General features: G+C 45.7%; 1 protein-coding gene across 1 annotated transcript in view; it reads right to left on the bottom strand.

The window, feature by feature from the left end:
- Nucleotides 1-16,711, bottom strand: part of TANC1 (tetratricopeptide repeat, ankyrin repeat and coiled-coil containing 1) — a 221,004-nt gene extending 204,293 nt beyond the window's left edge. The window contains exon 1 of the mRNA XM_080927145.1: nt 16,588-16,711. The gene's annotated coding sequence lies outside the window, so the exon portion shown is untranslated. The remainder of the gene's footprint in view (nt 1-16,587) is intronic.
- Between the last annotated feature and the right edge of the window lie 360 nt (nt 16,712-17,071).

Below are 17,071 nucleotides of genomic sequence, written 5' to 3'. Positions count from 1 at the left end.
GTACAGGCTATTTATTGGTGCTACTGTTAAAGCTACTGGCTGGCCCTCGGGGTTGGAAAGTAAGTCCCAATTGTTGCAGACACCAAGCACTTCAGGCCTTGAGGCTGCTGAGCTGGAACTGACCCAAAAGCCTCCTCCCTCTTTTCATGCTACCAGAAGATGCTGTGCTATTCAAGCTTCCAAAGGAGGGAAGTAATCAACAGTCCTACCTGGCTATGGCATATATGAGCCATGTGCTCGCTAATTTTATGTCAGCTTGACACCAGCTATTGTCACTGGAGAGGAGAGAGTCTCAACTGAGAAAATGTGACCAGAAGAAAATGACTCTGGTTATAACCCTGACTGTAAGCAGACAAGCTTCCAGGGCATTTCCATAGTTCGTGATCAATAGAGTGGGCCTAACCCAATGTGTGGGGGCAACTCCCTTGGGCTAGTTGGTGGTCCTGGGTACTGTGAGAAAGAAAACAGTGTAATCCGGTAAGCAGTGCCCCTCCATGGCCTTCACATGAGCTCCTGCCTCCATGCTCCTATCCTGACTCCTTCAGTAATGTGGCAGTAGAAGCCAAAGAAACCCTTTCCTCCCCAGCTTGCTTTTGGTCATGGTCTTTCACCATAGCTGCAATAGCTCTAACTAGGCTGCCACATCAATGACCAGCATGACAGCCCGGCACCTTCATGGGTAACATTCTATCTGTGAGACCAGCTGAAGTTGCTAGGAATGGAGGCTGACAAAGGTGAACTCTGTAAGTCCCAGTGGTTCAGAACTCAGTCTCCATCTGCCTAGACATGACATCTCTCTTCCTCCTGTCCTGACTTCCAGACTGTGAAGCTGGCTGGTGGGAGAGGGACCTCAGGCTTGAACAGAGATTCAGGAAGGAAAATATCATAGGAGAACTTTTAATAGGAAGAAAGTGCAGCAGGACTTAGGAGTCACGGGGGTACTGAGTTCACTGTCAGAATAACTCCTGGGGAGGAAGGAACGAAAGCCCCTTGGTCCTACTGAGTACTCTAGTAGAACCTAGATCCAAAGCCAGTGACAAAAGACCTGGGCACAAGCTGCAGAAGCTATGGTCTTTAAAAGACACCCTGCCTCTAAGACATCCCTCACTCCACCCCACCCCCACTTTGGCAACTCACTGGGGAAGCCTCCCTCCTGGCTGGCAAACACCCTGTAAATAAACACATCCACATGACTGGAGTGTGGTATGCAGAAATGCTTCATCTAAGTAAAATACAACTCACTGTTCTGAACCACAGAGCAAAACACCATCAAAGTCCAAGAAGCCTCTCATGTTCTCAGTCTCAGAATGTAAATGGATTTTCATAAGAACCAGATGGCTAGTTAGCAATATTCCTATGCTAATTCTATAGCTAATCCCTAGGCCGCTTTTGGTTGGCTAGCTCCTTCTCTCCCATAAGTCACCATCTAGAATGATCCTGCATGTCTGCTCAAACGTTTTTGTCTGGATGTCTACTTGTTTAAGTATAGGCCAAGTACCTTAGAGATTAGCATGAAACCAAGTTCTTACTTCTATAAAAAGAAAAATCTTAAAATTAACAATTCCTCACCTCTGAGATGAAGACCTAACCCCACGTCGTGAATCCTTTGCTGCTGAGCTAAGTCCCATACCGCTTTAAATTAGCAATTCTTAAAACTGTCCAAACAAATGGCTCAGTTATCAGAGGTGCCGGCCACCAAGCCTGATGACTTGAGTTCAATCCTGAGGCCCTCGTGGTAGAAATCGAACATCTGGAAGTTGCCCTCTAACCCCCACTGTCACCCTGACATAGCACACTCACACATATAAACACACACCAAAAAGGATGCAAAATAAATAAACTTAAAAATTTTCACCCAACAACTTACCTATCAAGTTGAACTTAAAATATGGACCCATAAGAAGAAAGAATGTCTTGGGTACCTCTGAGCCAAACCGGGCAGGAAGCATTTTTAGGGATTACCTTTGGTCCTGGCACAAACTCCAGGAGACAGTCGTTACCATCCTCATTTTAAAACTATGGAAATAGGTCAGCTACACACAAAGTCCATACGGAGCAAAGGTTATGGGGGCAGAGGGCACTTGCCGAGTGTGCACATGCGCTGGGGTTTGATGCTCTTTACTAGCAAAAAACTAAAAAAAGGGCTGAATAGAGGAACACACACTGAACTCAGGATCCTAACAAGACTCCATCTCTTTAGAGAGGGAGAAAACGAAATATATATATGTACATTTGAGTCCTTGCAAGGGTTATAAAATACATAATCTGATGAAGGCACTTTACTTCACAAAGGGCAAATTTTAATGTATAAAACAGTGTATAAACCCCTGCCAGCTGCGGGATTAAATGTAAGAATGTGCTGGCAAAGGCTTATGAAGGTTGCCATTCATCATAGAAAGCCACTTAATATGTGGTTGTTATTCTTCATTAACAGACAAAATTCCTTTAAATTCTCCCAGACATGAAAGCACTCAAAAGGCTAAAGAAGGGGAAAAATTTAGACAGCAAATTAAATTAGCGGAGTCAGCAACGATGGGAACTTTGATTTATTCATCTGCGTTCACCAGATGATGTGCACATAAATTTGCTGCCATAAAGCTTTCCTTAGACTTCTGTTCTTGGATTGGTCTGAGCATTTGTCAGGGAAGGTTTTATTAAAAACTATTATCAAATAGAAATAAAATTGACATGTATCTCTAAATGATTGGGCAAAGATGAGCCACCGTACAATAGTTTATTAAAACTACCTTGTCGTTCTGAATAAATCCAAAAGTGCTCAACATCAAAACCACTTAGAAGACACTTGCTATAAAGGTACGGCGTGCCGTTACACCAGGTCACCAGGCCGACGGCACACCGAACCTTCTCATCTGGGCCCCTTCAACTTCGCCTCCTCGACGTGCTAATAATAGAATCAATTCCAAAGAGAGTCTAAGACATTATTTCCTTTATTTTATTTTACAGCTACTTCTTATGAGTTACTAAACCTAAGTGATGTTCCTAAATCAGGGGAGTGAAAAATAAATACACAAAACTTTTTTTTTTTTTAGCCAAAAGACTTATATCCTGAATCTAATTGTGCCTTTATTAAAGTTTTGTTTATTTATGTATTTGTTTGTTTGTCTTTGTGCATGTGTACTTCCTACTGCCGTGGCTTGTTGATTAGAAGTCAGAGGAGAATCTGTCAGTCCTCTCCTTCCACCACGTGGGTCCCAGGACTCCAACTCTGGTCAACTGCCTTGACAGCAGGTACACTTGTCGGATGGCCATCTTGCTATCCCCTAATTCTACCTCTAAAACTAGCTTCCAGTTTATAGGAAATATGGGGACAAAGTAACAACATGAACACCACCACACAGAAAGAATTTCATGAGAGGAAACAATCTACAAGTTCTTTGTTGGGAAGAACAATCATTAACAAATGTCAGGGACGGTCAGATAACATAGAGATTATTGTTCAGTTTATGTGATAATGAAGAGGGTTTTGGATATTAGAAATATACACTGAAGTTTGTGAAGCAAAATTACATTAACTGGACTTGCTTTAAAATACCTGACAAACTACTCAACCACCATTGGTTTGTGTGCTTTGAAAAAAACAAAACAAAAAACAAAAAGCAACTTAGGGCTTCATGTATTTGCAAAACATGAATACTCCATCTACCGTCTAAGAAGTCCGAGCATAAGACCTGAGTGTTCAAAAGTTGGCAGCATTTTTAAAATTTTACCTGGTTTTAGGCTGAGATTATTCAGTGCTTGTCACACAGCATGAGTAGTAAGTAGCCTTCAGAAGCCCAGAACTCACATAAAAGCAGGTAGGCATGGTTTCCTCCTGTGAACCCATCACCTGGGACACAGAGACAGGAAGTCCCATCAGCAAACTCTCAACTGGCAAGCCCTAGGTTTAGCAAGAGACTCTAAGTAAATAAAATAGGGTGTGGAGGAAGACACCTACGGTGTTTAGAATTTGAACCACCCCCTAGGGTCACATACCTGAACACTTGGGCGCCAGTCTGTGAAGCTGTCCCTGAAGGTTGGGAGGTGTGGCCTTGGTGAGGGAAGTGTGTGATGGAGGGGGTGGCGTTCAAGCTTCTAAAGTCTTAGCTGGCTTCAGTGTGTTCTCTGCTTCCGTGGACAGTTAAATGTGAGCTCTCAGCTGTTCCTGTCACCCCGTGCCTCTGTTCCATCACATCAAGGCCTCTAATCCTCTGGAACTGTAAACCCAACTAAATGACCTTCCTGTTACAAGTGGCCTTGGACACTATGTTTTATCGCAGCAACCAAAAGTAACTAATTCCATACCTACCATCAACTTTAGGCCTCTGCACACACACACACACACACACATTTGCCTATGCACAGACACAGACACACACACACACACACACACACACACACAGAGAGACACAAACACACAGACACATATAGACACACACATACACACACACAAATACACACACACAAATGCACACCTGTCATAATTTGCTTGACCCAGATTTTTACATTTATTTAACTCTAGAACCCTTTCCCCTTGTGGTGCCTAAATTTTCTGAAAATTAGTTTCTCGTGGAACCCACTTGGGAAGCTGCTGTTTTCTTAGACAAGTCACCCTGTAGGAAGGATGTCTTAAGTCACATGCAAGTTAACCTCAGACGAGACAGCTAGAATGTACCAGTGCCCATCTGCAACCCCAACACTGAGAAAACTGAGGCAAAGGCACTGTGAGCTCCAGACTGTACCAGGCGGCAAAGTGGGTCCCTGTAACAAAACTAAACAACAACAAAAAAAAAAAAAAAATCAAAATTGCATGTTGGCAACCTAAGAGCTACTTACCACTTCTGTGTCTCCCGAATCTATATTACATTGTCTCTGACATGTTTTCCGATTGTCAGTCTCTACGATACAGAATTCCACAGCGAACTCGGCCTCCGCCATGTTCAGTCTCACTCCCTACCCATTTTTTTTTTTAAATCCACAGATGAATGATTGCCTCACTACACTTAACTTTTCCGTTTCCTTCTATGTTGAGGTATTTCCAAGGAAAACCAACACCTTTCCAGGGAGATGATTAAAATACCCATAGAAAGCAAACATCTCCTGGGTACCATTTAAAGTTTGCCAAGGCTTATAACAAGGGTCTGATGCTCACCCAGCAGTGTCCCACTTAATAAGCAAGTACCTGGCCAACCAAACTGCCAGAGCATCACCAGATCACACATCACACCTACTCCACAGCTTAATGCTTTACAGCCACTTCCGACTTCTATCTGTCCTTTCCTCAAAAGCCGAATCCCATTCCACTTAGGGTACCCTCTAAAATGTATGGAGATGTTCTCAAAAGGAAACAGAAGTGGCCGACAAGACAAATGAGATAGAAGCCAACTCCACAAGGAAATGATCAGAGCTGATGATTCCCCTGCCTAGGAGGACATTTACAATGTCCCAGACACTTCCGTACACACTCTGTCATCTGACCCTCAAAACTCTGGAGGAATCTGTTTTTCATCATGGCAGCACAAAGTATTTATCGTAGCTCAACTTGAAAGCAGACAGCCTGTCAACCCTCAATTAGCTTTCCCATGTAAGGAGCGTCAGCTAAGCTGCGTGGAGCCCACCATTCCCAACAGGAATGCTCTGGCCAGTATCACAGTAGCCTACGGGACAGTCTCCCAGGAGTTTGCTTGGTGGCAATTACAGATGGCAAACCATCCACAGGCATTTGGGGGCGGGGTGGGGGGGTGTTCCTACATTTTAGTTATGCATGGTGGCACATGCCTACAATCCCATCACTTACGGTTGGAGACAATGGGGTCATGAGTTCAAGACTGGGTCCCCAACCCCATCCTACCCCGTAGGAAAGAGAGAACTAACTCCGATAGATTGTCATCTTATCTCCACACATGCACAGTGGCATGTACATATTTCTCTCTTTCTCTCTCTCTCTCTCTCTCTCTCTCTCTCTCTCTCTCTCTCACACACACACACACACACACACACACACACACACACACACACACACTGCCCAAAACTTCTTCTTATACCTAATCTACTAGGTGCCTGCCTAGGATTGTCCAATTGTGTTTCCATAGCATCTTCCAGGGAGCTTCCCATTGTTGCTCATGTCACCATTCCCACAGGAAAGCAGCACACTGGGTAACTAAGTAAGTTTAAGATCAGAAAAGACCCCAGGGCAATCAAACCACAATGGGATATCTCATACATATTAAGAACAGCTGTTTCAAAAAATAGTGATCACTAGTGTTGCATGCAGGGCTATGGAGAAAGGGGGACCCTCTGTTCACTATTAATGGCAAAATTATCACACCCATTACAGGAAACAGCATGTAAACCCCTCAATAAAAATCTAAATAGAAGGCTCCAGCAATCCTCCTTTACGTTTGCAGTCAAGAAAATAAAGCAGTGTCTTATACCTTCATATCTGTACTTCATGTCTGTTGCAACACTGTTCCTAATAGCCAATATCCATGAGCAGATAAATATATGCAAATATTATATAGCCATAAAAAGGAAAGCATCTCATCATTTTTTTAACAGTATGCATGTGGCCACTGTAGTTAAATATATCAAATAAGTTAAAAGTAAGCCAGGCACAAATACTGGTGTGATCTCAATTAGTCTACATGGAATGAGGTTCAGGCTGGGTGCTCATGTGGCAGAGGTAAGTGGCTCTCTGTGAGTTCAAGGACAGCCTGCATTCCAGGACAGCCAGAGGTATATAGTGAGATTCTTTCTCAAAAGCGCTCACGTGCGCGCGCGCACACACACTCAAAGGCAGGAGGATCTCTGAGTTCAACACCAGGCTGATCTACAGAGTGAGTTTCAGGAGTCATGGCTACACAGAGAAACCATGTCTCAAAAAAGCAAACAACAACAACAAAAACAAAACAAACAAACATAAAGAATGTCAGATTCAGAAGCAAGGTAGTATAGGTAGAGAGTGTGTAATACATATGTGTTGTATGTATTTTACTGTGGTAATACATATGTGTTGTATGCACAGGACAACTAATGATGTACAGCAAGATACTCAGTCTTTATTTCCAACACACACACATGCACACACACACATACACTCACACGTGCACACACATATGTGCAAACACACATGCACGAGCACACAAACGCATGGACACACACACTCACATACACAGGCACGCACAGAGCTGTGGCATATAATGGACTCGGGTTTGTGTCTTGGATCCTTTTTAGCTCTGTGAGACATGTGTGCAAAGCTCTCCACTCTCTCGAGGTCACTAAGCTCTGGAAGTGGCAGAGCCACCAAGAATACTTAGTGTACAGCGACACTTAAAAACTGTGGGTTCTGCAGCTGGAAGAGATGGCCCAGCAATTAGGAGCTCATGTTCTTGCAGAGGACCAGAGTTCGACTCCCAGCACCCACTCAGCAGCTCACAATCACCTGTAACTACAGTTCCAGGGATCCAGCATCCTCTTCTGACCAACACAGGCTTGTGACAACAGATGAAATGCCCATATACATAAAACCAAATAAATCCTTTTAAAATTTAAACTTACTCTCTGCCTGTCTGCTAATTCCAAAGCAGAAGTAAATAATTACCCCCTAATTTTTTAAGTGACTAAAGCAAGGCAAGACCCCGACCATCAAAAAGCTTACAAGCCATCAGCAGGGCAAACCGGTGAACAACTTAATTATAAAAAGCAGAAGAAGAAAAACATCTTAATAAATGCACAGGCAACGTGTCAGGACGATTAAGGGAGGAGTCGCCATGATATGGAAAAAAGAGAGAGCAATCTTCATGAGAAATTCTTGTCCCTTCAAGCTGTCTTATGGAGTGATGTCGTTTTCAGTTTGGGGAAGAGAGGAAGAACCTTATTAAAGGTAAAAATTAAACATAAGGGACTAGGCCATAAGGAGTCTCGTCAGCTTCAGGTACAGTGGCCAAGGCCACTGCCCTCAACTGTCCTCAGACCTGCTACAATGCTTCCAGTTGCAAGTAATGAGGGGGAGGGGAAAGCAGAGGGACTAGAGGGAGGCTCAGTGGCTAAGAGGACTTACTGCTCTTCCAGAGGACCAGAACATAGTTCCCATGGCCGCTCACAACCACCTGTAACTCCAGATGCAAAGGATCTGACACCCTCTTCTGGCCTCTCTGGGGTCCTGCATACACATGGTGCATATATGTGCCCAAAGGTTCACATATACACATCAAAAAAGAAACAGAAGAGCTTTATATAATCAACGGAAAGGGTATACTCAAATCTTCTGTGCTGACAGAGACCTCTCAGTAAAAAAGATTAGACATATAACCCAAACACAGTATAAACTGTAATATAATTTACGTATAATGAAAAGACTAGGGTGCTGGGTGTGGTGTGCACACCTTCCATCCCAGCACCCAGGAGGTAGGGGCAGGAGCATCTCTGAGTCCAAAGCCATTCTGTTCTTTAGAGGGGCGTTCCAGGACAGCCAGGGTCACACGGAGAAACCCGGTGTGGTGGTGAAGGGGATGCAAAAAAAAAAAAAAAAAAAAAAAAACCTTCATACACACCAGAATTAACCATTTAGAATCAAAGTACATCTCAATGAACTTTTTTAGAGACCGGGTTTCTCTACATAGCCCAGGCTTTCCTAGAATTCACTATGTAGACCAGGTTGGCCTCTCATTGATCTTCTTGCCTCATTGATCTTCACTGATGCTTCCCCAATGCTGGGATTAAAAGTATGTCCCACCCCACACATGGCTTACAGTGGCCATCTGGAAGGGAAGTGTTGGCGCTCAGACTGGATTTTACTGAATTTTATATTTCACTACCGAATATACCTTTATGTACTTATACTACGAAAAACAATCTACGGCAGAGTTAGAACTAGAAAAACAATTTTATATCCTTTCCTAATGCCCACCCACTATCTGCATTCAGTGCATGGGCATTGCCTAACATTTAGCCTTTTTTTTTTCAATATTTATTTATGTATTATACATAAGTACACTGCAGCTGTCTTCAGACACACCAGAAGAGGACATCAGATCCCATTACAGATGGTTATGAGCCACCATGTGGTTTCTGGGATTTGAACTGAAGACCTCTGGAAGAACAGTCAGTGCTCTTAACCGCTGAGCCATCTCTCCACCACCAACATTTAGCCTTTCTTGTTCTTTCTACATGTTACACTGGATCCACATGGGCATTCTTTTACATACATACATAATACATACATGCATACATGCATACATACATACATACATACATACATGCATGCATGCATACATACATACAGTATTTACTAGATTCCACCCACGAAGAGCATAACATGGCTTTTCCTACGAATTTCATCTGACTTAGATTCGATCAGTATATTAGTTCATCTTTATTAATAATATACATTATACACTGATATGCAAATCTTGTGTCAACCTATCAAAGCCAGTTTCCTAACCCCTTTATAATAAACTCTTCTCCTTCCTATTGTCTTATTATCGTTACTCAGAATTCGTGCCATTAGGTTTTTTCCCCCACGCTTTCTTTCCTAGAGCCTTTTAAAGTAGCTTCCATTTTGTGGGAGCCAGTTTAATTAAAAGTAGATGATATAGACTATAAATCCATGTAAATAGATAGAGTTCATCTAAGGCAGTGGTTCTCAACCTGTGGGTCCTGACCCCTTTAGGAAAATCAAACAAGCCTTACACAGGGGTCGCCTATCAGATATCCTGCATATCAGGTATTTGCATTATGATTCATAATAGTAACAACATTACAGTTATGAAGTAGCAATGAGATAATTTTATGGCTGGGGTCACCACAGCATGAGGAGCTGCATTAAAGGGTCACAACATTTAGGAAGGTTAAAAAAAATCACTGATCTAAAGCAAGAAGGACGATTAGGGTACCAGAGCCAATTCCACTGTGTTATAAAATGCTCATCAGAGAACCCAAGTGACAGGTGCTGAGCAGATACACACCCAGTGTTTACCCGTATATACATGTTAGTAGAACTGTTTCGTTTTTCCCATAGGAAAGCTCTGATTTTCCTTCTCTCCCATCCTGGATAATCTGGCACATTCTGCTTTGGTGATCACTGTCTTATGCATTCCTAAATATTACTTTCCTCAGAGATGTTACAAGTCATGGTAGCTCTAGGACTGGCTAATTCAGCAGCTGAGAAGTCATCACTGTGGCTTTTGGTACCTTCAACCTCTGTAGTGTGTTAGACCCTCCAAATGTCATGGAACGCTGTAGATATGTAAGTCATAATCACTGTCACAAACCTGCTCATCAACCTGCAACTGACAGCAGGTGCAGCTATAATGAAATCACCTCGACTCTGGATTCTCTTCCTGGGGCAGGTAGGTGACAGACCCAGCTAACCCTTGACTATGTGGTCAACTGAAAGCAGATTCGTGGCTGGTCGGTGGCAAAGGCCTTAATGCCAGCACTGGGGAGGCAGAGGCAGGCGGATCTCTGTGAGTTCCAAGCCAGCCTGGTCTGCAGAACAAGTTCCAAGACAGCCAGGGCTATACAGAGGAAGTCCCCCTCCCCCATGTCCTCTTCCCGACTCAATCAATCAATCAATCAATCAATCAATCAACCAGAAGGGTGGGAAGTAATGTTGTGAGCTTTTTACAGCAATCCCCCAACCAGTGGATCATGGATGAAGGTAAGCCGGGGCAGATCCACCATCTAACTGAGGCAATTCTCATTCTAAAGAAATAAACTCTGCTTTGTCGACATCACAAAAAAGCAAGGGAGGCCAGGACACAGAAGGTGGCTCTGTGTGGAACTGTCTTGGTGTGTAGGACAATGGGAGAAGAGCTACCCTTCTTTCATGTCCATGGATTTTTAAAAATTCACACACTGAGTTCCACATCAGCAAGTACTCAATAAACATTAAGAATTGATGTTACGAATCTCAAGTGATTTAGAGCAGAGCCTGGCAGCGAGAGGGGATCATAACAGACTGTACGGGAAGGGAACCGTGGCCAGCTCCAAGTTGTCAGAAGTAATTCGATACCCCCCTTACACAAATGGCTATATTCACAGTGACTAACTCCCTGTAGAGTGTGGCCAAGTCTATGCTTTCCAGACTACTGGAGCATATGTCATGAAGACATAAGGAATGTTCACACCCTGTGCCATTGGGTTTGCTTTCAAGGCCAGCCAATACCACTTCTAGAGACGAATGCTATGCAGGCCAGCTCTTGGTTTCTTGCTCCCTGTCTCTTCCTCCCACAGTAGCCTCCTCTGTGTAACAATGTGGCCCACGGACCCATCTTGTGGGTTTAATGGGGTCTGCCACCTGGAACTCTTCTTTGGCCAATCTGGGCTCTTTCCGTGTTTCTCTCAGGTTGGCACCAATGGCAAAGAGGTAACTTCTTGGTGATAGGGGGCTTTGGAGCTACAAGGGGCCAGAGGCTGTGTACGGCCGCAGTGACTTAATATGTGTGCCCCATCTGAGTCAACAGGCTCTGATATCTGTCCAAAGCTAGTAACCAGTCATTAAAACAGAGCCAAAGAATGAGCACAGGGAATGCTCTGACATGACACAAGAAAAAGTGTGTCACAGAAGCATATACTGACCCTAAGCTGTACAAACGCAATATATGCATCTGGACTCGTATGATGTCCCCCTTGTGTTAAAACTGTATGTCACTCCCAAGTGTTAAAACTCTTTGTCACTTAATGTGCCACTTTGCTTCAGCACGTCCTTTGTGCAAGAAGGCCGCCCACGGTTAACAGTTTCTTGCACTCTTCTCTACCTCAGAGGCAGTAAGCCAATCCACCCCAGGTGTGTGACCCTAGGAATGCCGGGTAAGGCAAGAAAGTGCTGAGTCACCATGGTTCTATGTTAAATAGCTGAACATTTTGGTTCACATCTGTCTAAAAATGAATATTAGCCAGGAGACTTTAGAACCAATAAATTCTCTCATGCTAATGGGGGAAAAAATCCATGCCGAAATCTATGGTCTATGTCCTTTCTCTTCAACATTTGTTTTGCCCTTGACATGTGTGTCTATGGGATGCTTCTCTCTAGAACATTGTCCCCAATCACCCACACTCACAGAAGCCCTTAAAAACAACACTCGCTGAGGCAAACAAAACCGGAACTCCTTTTGCTAACGGCAAGATAATGCTTCTAAGGGCCTTCCTCATGGAAATCTGCTCATGCTGCTTTCTGTTTCTGTCTCCTTTGGGACAGTGACAGCCTTCCAACTCTGCTGGGAAATGCTGCTTCGCCAATGTCTCCTGCTTTCGAGTCCCAGGGAAAGGGCTACAATCTCAGACTGGCCAGTCCGTGAACAGATCCTAACACATCTTCTCCTGAGTTTAAACACCATTTCTTAATACTTTGCAAAGCTATCCCTCAGAGAGTAATTTTTAAGGGCTGTGTGTGTCTGAAGCCTTGAATTGTGCCACACACTTGTAATCTCAGCACACAGCAGGCTGGGGCAGGGAGACCACAAGCTTGAAGCCAGCAGACTAGGCTACACAGTAAGATCTTCCAGCAAACCCAACAGATAAATAAATGTTTCACGAGGCCAAGTTCCTCGCTGTCTCAGTGGTTCAAAGGGCTTGCTGTACAAGACTGACGACCCGAGTTCAATTCCTAGAACCCCCAGTGGAAGGAGAGAACTCCAGACATTGTCCTCTGACCCCTACTCACGGCGGCACGTGCACCCACGCACATGAAGCTCGAAGAATACGTGAAGTAAGAGCTGTAAAGAAAAAGCTGGTATCCTAGACTATGATTTCACTTTTTGAACCTGTTAAAAGTTCATAGACAAGGGGCGGTTCAGTGGCGCAACATGTGTTTAGCATGTTGGAAAACCTAGATTTAATCATCAGCACTTAGTACTGCAGGCAGGACATAGCAAACGGTGAAAATGGCCCACTGCAACCCACTACCCCCTCACCATTTAACCAGGAGCATAAGAGGAGACCTAGCTAGCATGGGAAGATGCTCACAACCAATCTATATTCTCATCAATATAGGGCTCAGGACTCCAAGAAACGGAGATTCAGGCAGGTTTCATCCTTAGCCTAACAGAAGCCAAGATGAGAGGCGATGGTGTTCTCTCATCCTTAGGCTTAAATTGATAGATATCTGAACTATAAATCATGTTAGACCTTGAAGCCTACTTGATAAAAAAGAAAGAAAAAAGGAAAAGAAAAAGAAATTGAAAGTAAACAAACAATTAGTTGGAGGTATGTGACTTTCTGAAAGTCTCCTAGAGAGAATGTTTAGTTATTGTTATTAGAGAGCTGTTTTTAATCCTTCCTATCAAAGCCGGGTTATATGCCCCAGGGTTCTGGAACCAAAATAACCATAAATAAAGCACTGTGAGAAACAGCCACACATTCTGTTTGTCAGGCTGTAGCCAGTTCACAGGTGACTTACACGAATCAAAAGAGATATAGGGCAAGGAATGGGGAGTCAGGGACCTTCCAAGCTTCAGTTACAACTGTCACAGGTGACATCAGGCAAACTGATCTAACTTCCTAGGCCCTGGTTTACTCAAATGAGAGGTTTAGAGATAAAATATGTAGCGAAGCCCATTATGATCACTGCTACACTGTTCTTCTATTACAGCACAGGCTCCAAAATACCTCAGTTTTCCCAACCCTTGAAGTCACAAAGTTGCAATGTGATTCCATTTTGGGGATGACCATGAGAAAACTAAAACCCAGAAAGACTGAAGAACACTTCTGCAAACTGGGGAGAGGTAGTTTTGCAACTAACAAGTATTTACAAGACAGTGCAGAGCCAGGTTTGGTGGTGCAGACGTTAATCCCAGCACCTGGGAAGCAGAGGCAAGCCGATCTCTGTGAGTTCGAGGGCAGTTTTTCCTGCATAAGTGAGTTTCAAGACAGCCTGGCCTATATAGTGAGACCCTGTCTCAAACAAACTCACGCAAAGACCCAGTTCCAAACAAACCCATTCTAGAGATTAACACAGTTCCCCCTGTGTGTGTGTGTATGTGTGTGTGTGTCTGTAAATTTAATTACATATGCTCATGCTTGTCTCTACACGTTTATTCCCATAGGTGATAAAAATAAAAAAGTGTGTTGCAGCCTTAACAAGGCCTCAGATATGTTGGACAAGAGCATAAACTCAATTTTTCTAACTAGGACATTCTTGACCTAACAGAAATAAAATCTTTACTATTGCTTTTGAAGTGCCTGGTGCAAACAGACCTAACTACCTCCCAGCTCTTCTGGCAAGCCTCATTATAATATGGATTACAGCTCAACTAGCCCAGGGACAGGGCTTTTAATGTTCTCTGGGAGATAAAGAATTAATCAGCAACCCAGAAAAGAAGTTGTCTAAAAATGGATGATTTAGTCAAAGTAATTCCATTGTCTCTAAAACTGTGCCCTCGATTATCAGGCACCAAAACCCCACTATGGCCTCAAATAAATTGCATGTGGTTAAAGAGACAAAATGTTCTTCTGGTTGTTATGGAAAGCAGAAAAGGGCTGACTATGAATCAGTTAGGTTTTAGTTCCATGATGAACATGAATTATAATAATTTAGACATTCTGGTGGTTAAGCCAAAAAAGCAAGAAAATCAACCCACTTGAGTTTCTGCAAAAGTTAAGTTTGTGGCACCAGAATGGCAAGATAGAAACATGGAAATGACCTTAAACTTATTTCGGGACTTTCCCACCTCCACCAAAATCAACGACATATTTCCCTATCCGTCACTGTCCAATCACAGTAGTTGGGAAGCCTGGAAACATCAACTTGGCTGGTTAAAAAAAAAAAAAAAAGAAAAGGTCTACGAAGGAGTCTGGAACGCAGTCAGACACCAAACTTCTTTTGCCAGGCATAGTTTTCATTGTAAAAGCACCAAGATCTATTTATTATGCTTTTTGATTGACACACACAAGCATTCCGGCTGACACAGACTTTGCAGATTGTAGGGAAGTCCCTCTGAGCTCTTTAAGTAGCCCAGATGAGCAAAACACTCAGAACAGTACCATAATGAGCACCTCTCCGGCGCTCATAAATTCTTTCCTTCCCAGCAATCAAAAAGCAGCTGTTAAAATCCAGGACTCTTCTCAGTAGCAGATCTGAAATACCTCCGGGCCGCCCAGAAAAGCTTCGCAACGGCTTTCTTCTCTTCCTCCCTCCCCCATCCCAGCAGTGCCAGCCTGGCGGGATAAGGATGACCCAGGAAGAGGGTGTGGGTGAAGGGGAGTAGCGGATCTGGTGTAAGCAGAGACGCAAGACTCCCTTCTTTTTCACCACAAAGAAAAACCAACCCTCTGTGCCAGCCAACCAGGTTTCTCCTTCCCTCCCCCAGCACACGAACTTCTGAAGTCTGATGAGTCTGGCATTTCCAGAGTTCGCGACCTCAGACACCCTGAGCCCTTTCCTAAAAGATTTTGAATCAGGAGCTAGCGGCGTCGCTCCTTTACAGGTTAAGGCTCGGGTGGCTTTTACCTTTTAACCCGCCAGGACGCTACTCCTGGGGTCAAGTTCAAGATGAAGGTGCCCTCCTCACCTCCCTGAATTCACTCTTCAGGAAACTCTAATTACTCAGATCAGTCCCACTACTTCAGGCACAAGGCTCCGGGGCTGCCAGAGCCAAGGCAGCCTGACGGAAGACTGTCACAGCTCGGCGTCCTCCGCCCTCGGCGCCGCGTTTCTTCTACCTGGCCGCGGCCGCATTTCCTCCCGGAGCCTTTACACAATAAGTCAAGTAAGTTTTGGGAACGCCAATCCAGGGTTCTTGCTGGCTGCAAACACAATGCCCAGGGCTTCCTTCCCCGCCAGCCGTTCCGGAAAGCGGTCGCGCCGAGCCCGGGGGACCCCACACACACACCCAAAAGTCCTCCAGGAAGAACCTGAATCCCAATAATGCCTCCAAAGTAACAACTCGTCGCCCAAGGACAAGGGGACTCGCAAACTTGGCACGACCCTTCATTTAGCTGGCACTACTAAAAGAAAAAGAAAAAAAAAAAAAAAAAAACTCAAGATCTAATCCCAAATCATCACCCCAACACCAACACCAACACCAACACCACCAGGGAAAGAAATTGTTTGGCATCTGCGAGCCGCAGCCTGCAGGAGCTAAGCACACACTTTGAACTCACGGTGGGCGAGACGATTTTCCCCCGCTGAAGTTCGCTCGGGAACTTGGAGACCCGCGCGCGCCGACACTCGAGACCCCGGGGTGCCAGGCGCCCCGCCTTCACGTCCCCTCACCCCCAACCCCCGGGTGCCCGGAGCAGCCAAGGCCCTGTCTAACCAAGGAACCGAGGAGGCGGGCAAGGGGCGGCTGGGAAAGTCCTGCGCGCCGCGTGATCCCAGGGTCCCCCTAGCCCGGCTCTGCTGCAACCCGCTCCTCCGGGAGCGCAGGAAACGGCCTGCACCGATTCCCCGGCAGCGCCTAGCCCCAGGCCCGGAGCCCCGGCGTGCCCGCGCCTACTCCCGGAAAGCTCCCGCTGGGCCGGGCGGAGGAGGGGGCGTCCCACAACTTTACCAGCAGCCTCGCTCTGCTTTCCCGGGCTGCTCCCTAGGACCCTTCCTTCCCCGCCGGCTGCGATCTCCCGGAGGCCGGCACCCCGGCAGCGGGGAGTTACCTGCCGGGAAAGTTTCCAGCTCTCGGCGCGCGGCTCCCACCCCGGGGGCCGGGCCTCAGGGCGCGGCGGGCTGGGCGCTCGGCGGCTGCGGCTCCTGCGGCTCCCGAGCCGGGCTCCCGCAGCTGCCACCGCGGAGGCAGCGCTCCGGCCCGTCCCCGCGCCTCGCTCGGCCCACACCAGGACCTCATTGGCAGCGCGAGTCCCCGCCCTTGCGCGTGTTCCGGAAGGCACCTTCCCAGTGCGCGCCCGCCGGGGCTGCGCCTCCCGCGCCCCTCCCGACCCGAGCTGCCGGGGCTTTGAGACCCGCTGGGACGCCGCACGCCAACTTTCTGCCCGGCGCCTTCACCCCTCCTCACCCAGCATGTTCTCTGCGGGAAGCCAAGCTTTCCCAGAGAAGGTTGCTCCCCTGGGGCCTCGCCTGGACCCCTGTGGGACAGGATCACAAGTGTGATTGCCCCACCACCACCACCTTTTTTTTAGCCGT

The sequence above is a fragment of the Micromys minutus genome, assembly GCF_963924665.1.
Source record: "Micromys minutus genome assembly, chromosome: 13".
Lineage (NCBI taxonomy): Eukaryota > Metazoa > Chordata > Mammalia > Rodentia > Muridae > Micromys > Micromys minutus.
The sequence above is the reverse complement of the archived record's forward strand: the minus strand, read 5'-3'. Positions and strand labels throughout refer to the sequence as shown.